Genomic DNA, 11,995 nt, shown 5'->3' on the forward strand with positions numbered 1-11,995 from the left:
GATTTACACCCTCGGAAACCCTGTACAGGGTCGCTATGGGTCGGAACCGACTCGACGGCACTTAACAACAACAACAACACTACCAAGGTTCTTTAAGAGGTGAGTAGATGCATGATTATGAACTAAGAACCTTGAATTAGTTTACAGATGTCTGTATTGATTCTTAGCCCTTGGAGGACAGGTTGGAATGAGGTAGTCTAGTTGCAGCACAATGAGTATATATTTAAATTTTCATTTCACAAGGATTGAGACGATTTGTATAGTACCAAAGATGCTCAATGACTATTTTCTGAGTTAGTACAACCAACTAATCCTATTGGACTTCAGATGACACAAGTTTTTTTTTTTTTTTTAATCATTATTGACTGATTTTCTTAATTTTGGTTACTTGGTGTGGTGCTGTGGATCATCACTGGACTGCAAACCACAAGGTCAGCAGTTCAAACCCATCAGCTGCTCCTTGGAAATCCTATACAGGGTCACTATGACTTGGAACTGATTAAATGAAATTTAACAACAACGAGGGTCACTATGAGTGAGAACCCACTTGATAGCACTTAACAACAATGACAAAGGGATACATTTGGAGTTCTGGTGAGGAGCTATAGAATAAGCACTAATTACAAGATTGCTAATTACAAGATTGGTGGTTCAAACCCATCAGCTGCTCCTTGGAAACCCTATACTGGGTTGCTATGAGTTGAACTAACTTGACAGCACTTAGTAACAACAATGACCAGGATACATTATGCAAGGTAGGCAGTTCAAACCCACCACAGATGCTCCTCAGGAGAAAGATGAAGCTGTCTGTTCTCATAAAGATTTACAGTTATGAAAACCCCATGGAGTAGTTCTACAGTATCCTTTAGGGTCATTATGAGTTGGAATCAACTTGATGGCAGTGGGTTTTAGGAGTATATTAACATAGTTGACACTCCTAAGCACAGAATGGCTGTTCAAAAGGTGAGGTAAGAACAACAGAAGCATGCATGGGACACAAATAGTGGAGAAGTTGAATGATGAAGCAGAGATGTTGTTATGTGCCGTGGAGTCGGTTCCGACTCATAGCAACCCTGTACAGGGTTTCCGAGGCTGTAAATCAAAGGAGATGACATCTGAGTTAATTTTGAAAACTGAGTAGAAAGTTGTGGGAAGGAGGGTTAGAGAAAAAGTATTTTTAACACACATTCTATAAGGGAAAATAAACGTAAAAGAGAACATCTAATTGTGCAATGTTATCCACATACTAGCTAGTAGCTAGTCCTTTAATAAGGAACCACGGTAATGTAGTGGGTAAGCAATCAGCTGCTCATTAAAAGGTCAGTGATTCGAACTCACCTGCTCCATGGGAGAAAAGATGTGGCAGTCTGCTTCCTTAAAGATTACAGGCTTAGAAACCCTATGGGCCGTTCTAGTCTGTCCTATAGAGGAACTATGAATTGGTATTGACTTGACATCAGTGGAATTTGGGTAGCGTAGTGGTTACGAATCGGACCGCGAACCAAAACTACCAGCTGTTCCACGGGAGAAAGATGAGGCTTTCTGCTCCCGTAAAGATTTACAGCCTCGGAAACCCTGTACAGGGTCTCTATGAGTCGGAACCAACTCCACGGCACATAACAACAACAACAATTTAAATATAATTAACATACTTAAACATAAATTAAGGAGTGCTGGTAGTGTAATGGTTATGAATCGGGCTGCTAACCTGAAGGTTGGCAGTTCGAAACTACCAGCGGTTCCACAGGAGAAAGAGGAGGCATTCTACTCCCGTAAAGATTTACAGCCTCAGAAACCCTGTGCAGGGTTCACTATGAGTCAGAACCAAATCCACAATACTTAACAACAACAACAAAACAAATTAGAAGTTTCTTCAAAAAAAGTTACTGTGCTGGTTACTGGGGATCTAAATAGGGGACAAAACTAAACACATTTCCGGTTCTTAACCACTGTTCCACAGGTGTGACACACTACTGCTTCATTACAGCCCAAGTAGACAAATATTTTCAGCTGCAAGTGGAATCTCTGCTTTGAAGCAGGTAGGCTTCACCTGTTTAGGGGTAAGGGATACAGATAAAGTCAAAGAAGGTTGGTGAGAAGTGCTGCCCGACAGCCACATATTCCATATCCTCTCTTGTTCCTGACACTTTTTTTTCCCCCTCTATTGCTCCAGGCAAATACAGGCCAATTGTTGTGACTTGGGTACCCTCTTGCAAGCTTTTAAGATCTCAGGCACTAAGCAACAAACTAGAATGTAGAACAGAAGCATTAAACATTTTTATTAGGCCAATTACCTCTGATGTCCTATGAAAATATTCCCTAATCCTTGGAATCAAATCCCATGAGGATTTTGGTTGTGTATAAGCAGCCTCAAAAGCAACTTTTTATATTTACTTTTCACTGTTTTAAATATGTCTATCACACTTTTGCCAGTTCAACTTTTTACAGGTGTACAACATATTGGCAGCAATCATACTAATCAGCTTTGCAACTCTATCCTTAATTAGTGTCATATTTCCATCATCATTAACCCCCTATCTTCCCCACCCTGCTGCCCTTTTAAATACTAATAAACTTTGTTCTGTATGCAAAATAAAAAAAAAAAGAGAAGTGCTGCCTGAAACAAGAAGGTGGAAAGAAACAGGGAAGATCTAAAAAGGAAAGAGGGGAAAGAAAATTGTGAAAGAACAAGTAGAGGCACAGAAAAATTTGCTATTCTTCCCCTACTCTATCTCTTTATATTAAATCGTCTTAGAACAATAATGTGTCCACTTACTCATTTAAACATATCAAGTGTGCCTTTACTTCTAACAGTGGGTATACCACGTAAATGGACAGAAGCAGGGCAAGAAAGGCACATTATTTCTGTTTGCTTTGTCACAAAACAGTCACAGGATGGAGGAAGTGAGTACAGAAGGGTGGGTGAGAAGTTGATAAAAATCACTTCTTTAGGGATGCATCAGTGACTCTGGGGCTGAAAAGGAGGCTGAGAAGCTCACTGTTCAAGTCCTTCAGCTAGCTATATAAGGTGTTCTTTTACTAATACAAGGGAGCTTCCAAATGTATGTGGAAAAATGGAATGAAAAGATAATGGAATCTGAGCAGGGCTATCCTAACTGGTTGAAGGTTGGCAAGGGAAAAGGAGTTGGGCTCATTTCATTGGAGGGACTGAATAATCTCTTTCACGCTTTCCCTCAGCCGTAGATCTACAGTCTTTACAAGTCAAAGCAACAGTGTTGAATCAGGACAGGTCTGACTACAATACTTGCTCTGAAACAAAGTAATACAAAACACGACATTTCTATATGAAAAATATTTATTTAGCTTACTGGAGAATTTTTCCAGTGAGTTCTGCCACATCTTTTCTCCTATGGAGCACATGGGTTCAAACCACTGACCTTTTAATGAGCAGCTGACTGCTTACCCACTACATCACCATGGTTCCTTATTAAAGGACTAGCTGCTAGCTAGTATGTGGATAACATTGCACTAATAAGATGAACTCACTGGAAGAAATGCCCCATTTCAGCATTGATCCAAACTGAGGAATGCATTCTGGATAAAAGATGAAATCTTTTTTGCCTAAACTAAGAATTAACATTTTAAGACTCCGCAAACTTTTTCAGTGATCATGATTAATATGAAGCAGATGCCTCTCCAGAAACTGAAGAACTCACTGACAGTGCAAGCTTGTTCAGATCACGTGGGAGACGCCTGTTGGGGAGCTCCAGAAACACTAGGAGGGAGCTCTGCAGGTGGTTTTCTTCCTCTGGATAGGCCAAGGGCAAGCAGAATCAGGCTTCACACACAAATGTGACCTCATTAGTATACCCCTCATGCCCACAAATAAAACAAGTAATAGACACTTGGGAAAAATAACATAAAAGCATAATAAAAGAAAATAATCTGTTACCTTCTGATCAGAAATAACAATATTTTAGCATACTTCCTGTCTTTTTCTGGGTATTTTTCCTTACATATTGGAGATTATGCATTTTTGTGAAGATGCAAATGACAGTCTGTGAACATTGCTGTGATGCTAGAAGCTATGCCACCAGTATTTTAAATACCAGCAGGGTCACCTGTGGTGGACAGGTTTCAGATGAGCTTCCAGGCTAAGAGAGACTAGGATGAAGGAGACACAGACTACTTCTGAATGTTCAGCCACTGAAAACCTCATGAACAGTAGCAGAATGTTGTCAGCTATAGTGGTGGAAGATGAGCCTCTCAAATTGGAAGGCATTCAAAATATGACTGGGGAAGAGCCGCCTTCTCTAAGTAGAGCTGACCACGATGATGTGGATAGAGTAAAACTCTAGGACCTTCATTCACTGATGGGGCACAACTCAAAATGAGGAGAAACATCTACAAACATCCACTAATAATTGGAACATGGAACGTATGAAGTACGAATCTAGGAAAACTAAAAATTGTCAAAAGTGAAATAGAATGCAAAAAGATCAATATCCCAGGCATTAAGGAGCTAAAATGGACTGGTATTGGCCATTGTGAATCTGACAATCACATGGTTCTGGTAAAGACAAATTCAAGAGAAATGGCGTCACGTTCATCATCAAAAAGGACACTTCAAGATGTTGAAGTACAATGTTGTCTGCAACAGAATAATATCCATACGCCTAACAAGGAAGACGAGTTAATACCACTATTATTTAAGTTTACCCAACAAAACCATTAAAGTCAGTGATGATGAAATGGAAGAATTCCACGAATTTCTTCAGTCTGAAACTGATTCAACATGCAATCAAGATGTAGTCATAATTATTGGTGACAGGAATGCAAAGGTTGGAAACAAAGGAAGAATCAGTAATTGGAAACTATGGCCTTGGTGAAAGAAATGATGCTTGAGATTGCATGATAGAATTTTGAAAGACTAATGACTTCTTCATTGCAAATGCCTTTTTTAAACAACATAAAAGATGACTATGCACATGGACCTCATCAGATGGAATACACAGGAATCATATTGACTACATCTGTGGGAAGAAATGAAAAAGCTCACTATCATCAGCCAAAACAAGGCCATGGGCAGACTGTGGAACAGACCATCAATCACTTATATGCAAGTTCAGGCTGAAGCTGAAAAATAATAAAGAAATTCACAAGAGCCAAAATATGACCTTAAACATATCCTACCTGAATTTAGAGACCATCTCAAGAACATATTTGATGCACTAGACACTAAAGACCTCAGACCAGAAGAGTTGTGGGATGACATCAAGATCATCATCCCTGATGAAAGCAAAAGGTCAGAAAAGAAAGAAAAGGCAAAATGAAAGTCAGAGGAAAACTCTGAAACTTGCTCTTGAGATTAGAAAAGCTAAAAAAAAAAAAATGAAAGAAAAGAGGAAGTAAAAGAGCTGAATAGAAAAATTTGAAGGGAAAACTCGAAAAAGAAAAAAATCAAGCATTATAATGAAATATGTGGAATTAGAAAACCAAAAGGGAAGAAAGGCTCAGCATTTCTCAAGCTGAAAGAACTGATGGAAAAAAGCCTTGGGCTACAATCTTGACGGACTCTACAGGCACAATATTGAATAATGCAGGAAGCATCAAAAGAAGGTGGAAGGAATACACAGAGTTGCTGTACCAAAAAGAAATGGTCAATTCAACCATGTCAAGAGGTGGTATATGACCAAGAACCAATGCTACCGAAGTTCAAGTTGCACTGAAGGCAATGGTGAAAAATAAGGTTCCAGGAATTGATGGGATACAAACTGAAATCTTTCAACGAACTGATGCAGCACTGGAGGCACTCATTAATCATGTCAAGAAATTTGGAAAACAACTACCTGGCCAACCTACTGGAAGAGAGGCATATTTGTGTCCACTTCAAAGCGAGGTGATTGAACAGAATGCCGAAATCATCCAACGATATCATTACTATCACATGCAAATAAAAGCTTGCTGAAGAAAATTAAAAAACAGTTGCAATAGTACATCAACAAGAACTTCCAGAAACTCAAGTCAGACTCAGAAGAGGACATATAATGAGGTATATCACTGCTGACATCAAATGGATCTTTGTTGAAAGCAGACAATAACAGAAAGAGATTTACTTGTGCTTTTATTGACTATGCAAAGCCTCATTAACAACCTGCTATATGTAAATAATATAAGCTTGCTTGTTGGAAGTGAAGAGAACTTGAAATATTTACTGATGAAGATCAAAGACTATACAGCCTTTAGTATGGAATATAACTCAGTATATAGAAAACAAAAGTCTTCACCAGTGGACTAATAAACACATCGTGATAAATGGAGAAAAGACTGAAGTTGTCAAAGACTTCATTTCAACCATCAAAACTCATAGCAGCAGCAGTCAAGAAAACAAATGACATACTGCATTAGGCAAATATGCTGTAAAAGATCTCTTGAAAGAGTTTAAGAGCAAAGATATCAATTTTAGGACTAAGGTGCACCTGACCCACACCATGGTATTTTCAATCGTTTCATATACATGTGAAAGTTAGACAATGAATAAGCAAGACCACAGAAGAATTGATGCATTTGAATTACGGTGCTGGAGAAACATATTAAAAGTACAATGGTCTGCCAGAAGAATAAACCAATCTGTCCTGGAAGAAGTGTAGACAAAATGCTCCTTAGAAGAAGAGATGGTGCAGTTTTCTCTCCAAGTTGGAGCCATGTGATCCTGAGTAGAAATGACTTGTGCTGCGGCTGCTGACCAGCTCAGGTTCATTTGTATCTACCCTGCTTATTTAAATAAAAAGAAGACAATCGCAGAGGGGAAGGGCATCTCCATACAGAGAGATTCAAGATGCATGCTTAGCAGTGGGACTTAATGCATTTCTTGAGAAAAATAAAATGTACTCTGAAGAATGGAATTGTAATTTTCCATACAGCGGCAGAATCCAGATCCAGCTCAAACAGAAAGATGCAAGCCTCTGTCTTATACAGCTTCCACGATGAAGTCAGTAATGTTGTATGCAGTGGAAATGATACCGAAACTAAAAACAAGGATACAAAAAACAGGTGGTGGTGGTGAATGAAATCTTCAGCAAGGAGAGAGAAGTAAAAGAGAAAAAGGGAAAAAGAAGTGACCTGCTGTAAGAATCAAAAGATATAAATGGAGGCCTCCGTTTTCTATTTGAAAGAAACAAAAGAAGCTTTTCGTTTGCAACTGTTAACTATGAACTTTTGTGCCTCCCAGCTTTACCATCAAAGTTGACAATGAAATAAATTAATATCAATGTTTGCATCTGGCTTTTATGCAGTATAAAAGAAAACAATATTGCCTTTCAGTGTTTTTGGTGGATGACAGCAGCAGGTTTCTAAATGGACAATGGGGTGCACCATCCATTACTTGAATCCTGTTATCTGTTTATCCTCTTTGGCAACCTATGTTTGAAATCAATCCAGTAACATTTGAACTACATAATTTGTTCATCTTTTAAGTTAATGAAATAAAATTGAAGCTTACTTGAAAAAAAAAAAAAAGAGAAGAGGACAGTGAGAGTTTGTGTCTCATATTTCAGACATGTTATCCTGCTTGGTAAAATGCAGGCTCAGCAAAAAAAAACAGAAGACATCCAAAGAGGATGGATAGAAGCAGTGACAGCAGCAATGGGCTCAAACATAACAACAATTATGAGGAGGGTGCAGCACAAGGCAGTGTTTCATTCTGTTGTACATGGGAAAGCTTTGAATATGAACTGACTCGAGGGCACCTAACAATAGCAGCAGCAATGCCTTTTAGTAAAGAACTACATTTAAGTGATATCATTCTTTATCCCCTCACCTTAATTTAATTCAGAGCATCATGGATTGTTGTTATGTGCTGTGGAGTCAGTTCCGACTCATAGCGACCCTACATAGGGTTTCTGAGGTTGTGAATCTTTATGGGAGCAGAAAAGCCTTATCTTTCTCTCGTGGAACAATTGGTAGTTTTGAACTGCTGACCTTGTAGTTCTCAGTCTGATTCGTACCTGCTACGCTACCAGAGCTGACATATATTTGTTTATTGCATACCTCTCATGTCAGCTCTATAAAGACAGAAACTTTGTTTTGTTCACTACCATTATCATCAAGGCCGAGAGCAAAGTCTGGCAAACAGCACTCATACTTGTTGAAATTATTTCAAGAAAAAGGGGACAAAAATCTTTATCAAAGTTTTTCCAAATAGGTAAGATTTTTTTCTCTTATAACATTTTCTATCAAGATCAAATGATTGCCAATTATAAAATTCAAGCTATCAGTAAAAATTAGAATTTTGGAAAACTTTTGTCTATCACTGCAAGCTTAACAGCTGTCAGAATCCCCACTGGCGTCACCTTCTAATAAAAGTCTTTCTTTCTCCAACTTGGGAGTTGGCGGATTGTTGACTCCACTGTTCCAGAGCACAAACCCTCATTAAAACACATTTTAAAGCAGAAGTCTTACAATTCAGAGTAGTTTAGGTAAATTTTTACTGAGAGGTTTGCACTAAAACAACTTAACCTGACAACACATTTAATGATGAGTGTATATCAAGTTGTTAAAATTTGATTCATAAAATACAAGAATTATATGCACTTGAGTACAGTTGTAAGAAAATCCCATTAAAAGAATCTGTGTCATTCCCACTCCAGGACTGGATGAGAAGATGAGCAATATAACCAAATAGCTAAAAGCACAGACTGTAAGAAGACATGGACTGGAAAAGTAGCATTGCTACTCCTTAGTTATACTGTGACCTTGGGCAATTACTTGACCAGAGTCTGAGTTTCATCTTCAAATGAGAAATAACAGTACTGATCTCAAAACAATTGTGAAGATTATACGAGAAAAACAAACTTTGGAAGGTTTTTTAAAAAAAGGTCGGAACTGACTCGATGGCACTTAATAACAACATGGTGGTGGTGGTGGTTATGTGCTGTGAAGTCAGTTCAGACTCATAGCGACCCCATAGAAACCTCAGGGTTTCTGAGGCTATAAATCTTTACAGGAGTAGAAAGTCTTATCTTTCTCCCATGGAACAGCTGGTTGTTTCGAACTGCTGAATCCCCTGACATTTCCCTGAATCTGTGGAAGGTCTTTGTAACACAGAAATTCTGTTCTGTATTTCCCCCACTTTGGATCAGGATTCTTCTATGGAATTTTTGTAATGGCAGCTAGCACTATCAAGTTCTTCTGTTCTCATGGCAAAGGAGGCAGTTTTTCACGGAGGCATTTAGCCACGCATTCCAAATCATTGTTTTTCTGTAGTCAGGTTCTGTGGTACTGGGGTTCAAGTAAAGAGCAGGCAGACAGTTGATCCAAAGGTAGTCTTGCCAAGCAAACACGACAAAGTGATAGAGAGACAGGACAATCAGGAATAAGAGAAAATTTAAGCATGATCACAGACCATAAACTAGTTATGAAGTGAGGGAACCACATGGAAGAGGAAGAGTAAAACTGGTAGGATCACTGGAGTCAGAATAATTGCATGTGTGACTTAGAGAGCCAACAGTTGGTGGTCAGAGAGAGCGATGTATGCCATTAGTATTATGGAGTGGCTGTACTCACGGATTTGGTTATGGAAGTCCTGGTAAGGCACTGTAGAATCAGCACTGAGCTGCTAACCACAAGGCTGGAGGTTCAAACCTACCAGCCATGCTTTGGAAACCCTATGCAGGGTCACTATGAGTCAGAACTGACTCAACAGCACGTAACAACAACAAATGGGTTAAGTAGCTAAGGTGAGATGGAGAACAAGACCACTGCTGAATTGTTCAGGGAATGGAGCAGCCAGGGTACTGGGAACACCATCTACATGTCTACTAAAATCACCAAGAAATAATATTAAACAATATAATCTTTGTTTCAGTCTCTATATTATTAATTCTAGACTGGTGAACCTTTAATAAGAGTGTTTCTGTCCTTTAGTGAAAGTCAAAGAAACCAAAGCTTTACAGTTATGTTAGACTGACTACATTTGAATGTGGGCCCACATTTAATTTTTAATTTTTAATCATGTGAAGCTGCTTTTAACTCTCTGTACTTACAATAAACTTACTGTTAATTATCAGAGGTGGTTGTGCAAATTAAATGAAACAAAGTATGTGAAAATGGTTATTGAGCATACCGAGTATTAGAACTCTGGAAAACATCAATAAATCAATTATGGTTATGATGGCCAACATTAATACATCTTAGTATCCTACCTGATTTTATAGCCATTTACCCTAACATCTTATAGGAAATGAGTTAGCACTAGAATAGAAAGGGAACACTAGACAAAGGCATTAGAAACCTTCTACAGTTAAGACTTCAATGTACCACTTCTGCTTTAGCTCTACTATTTTTATCTTTAAGGAAACTTTTGCCCAAATGTCTATTTGCTTTGCCCTAAATATGTCCTAGGAGTACAGTGGCTCCATAGGAAAAACACTGGACTATGAACCACAAGGTCATAGTGGTTCAAGCCCATCAGCTACTCTGCGTGAGAAAGATGAGACTTTCCTCTCCTACAAAAATGTACAGCCTCGAAAACCCTATACAGGATCTCTATGAGTTAATGGCTTGATGGCTTTTAACCAACAACAACCACCACCACATGCTAAAAGTCCTGCCTCAATGGTCTCGTTACTGCTCTCTTGTCTTCACATCCCCTCTCTTCTCATTTCTACTTGCTAAAATCCTAATTCCCTTCCTTAAAATTATACCACAAAAGCGACCTTCTGCTTTGAAATAATTTATGATGATACTTATTAACCATTTATATCCCTTTGTTGTTGTTAACTGTCATCAAGTCAGTTCCGACTAACAGCGACCTGTACAGGGTTTCCAAGGAGCAGCTGAGAGGTATGAACCACCAACCTTGTGGTTAGCAGTCGAGTGTTTTAGCCTACAATGCCACATCAGGAATCCCTAGTTTTAAGTTAATATTTATATGCCTAGTGCTAGTTAGGAGTCCTGGTGTAGCACTGCAGGATAATGTGCTGGGCCACATGGTTAGTTTGAACAGCAAGGAGATTCAACCCATCAGCCACTCCTAGGAAACCCTATACAGGATCTCTATAGGTCGGAACTAACTTGACGGAACTTAACAACAACAAAGTGCTATATTGGGAGTACAGCAGCTCCACACTATAAGCGCTGGACTGTGAACCATAAGGCCCGTAGCTTGAGCCCACCAACTGTTCCTTGGGAGAATGATAAGACTTTCTGCTCCCCCAGGCACCCTATACAGGGCCACTGAGTTAGAATCTACTCAATGGCACTTAATAACAAGAAGTGCTATACTAATTTATCTGTTTGGTAATGAGAGTCTTAAAAAAAACATATTTTAAAAAGATATAAATTAACCACCATTAATACACCACACCTTTTAGAAATCTCATTTGCTCTCACTCTAAATATATGTTTTTATCGATACTCAGTACTATAGTAAATTTTGTTTTCTACGTATCTGCTTCCTACATTCCTCTTGTTTGCTACTCATGTCTGGGAATTTGTTTCTAACCTGAAAACAAATGTTACACCCTGCACAGTAAATTCTGAACTGGTCTAAATTATATGTCACCTTGTTAAATTTTTTTAATATAAGAAATCCATGCTGTGAAAGCATTTCTACTAATCATTCTGTATCTTATAATCCTGTTTGTTGCAATAAGCAAATGTGTATATTAAACAATTCACACTATCATCTGGAAAAAAAAAAGATATTTTCAGCATGATGTTTAAGTATTTATACATGGTTTGAGTCCACTTCTTTCTAATTCCCTGCTCTTCCAGACAAAAAGCCAATTAGTATGTTTTCTTTTTAAATTAATAGTTGGTAAGAAGCAGTTACTTAGTTGAGAAAGCTTTTAAACTAGATCTATAGGATCTAGGTTTGAATCTTGCCTTGATCTTTTTTAAAACTAAGAAGCTATACAATCTTGATCAAGTTACTTATCAGCTCTGATACTCAATTTGCTGATCTTTTAAGGGGCTCTGGTAGCATGCTGTTGTTGTTGTCAGGTGCCATCGAGTCGGAACCGACTCATAGCGA

The 11,995-nt window shown here is 38.4% G+C and overlaps 1 protein-coding gene and 1 pseudogene across 1 annotated transcript in view; one reads left to right on the forward strand and one right to left on the reverse strand.

Moving 5' to 3' along the window:
- The window catches only part of EPS15 (epidermal growth factor receptor pathway substrate 15), a 207,941-nt gene that overhangs the window by 22,416 nt on the left and 173,530 nt on the right, over positions 1–11,995 (reverse strand). The window lies entirely within an intron of this gene.
- On the forward strand, positions 6,684–7,082 carry LOC102837779 (annotated as a pseudogene).

The sequence above is a fragment of the Chrysochloris asiatica genome, unplaced genomic scaffold (genome assembly GCF_000296735.1).
Source record: "Chrysochloris asiatica unplaced genomic scaffold, ChrAsi1.0 scaffold00026, whole genome shotgun sequence".
NCBI classification, from domain to species: Eukaryota; Metazoa; Chordata; class Mammalia; order Afrosoricida; family Chrysochloridae; genus Chrysochloris; species Chrysochloris asiatica.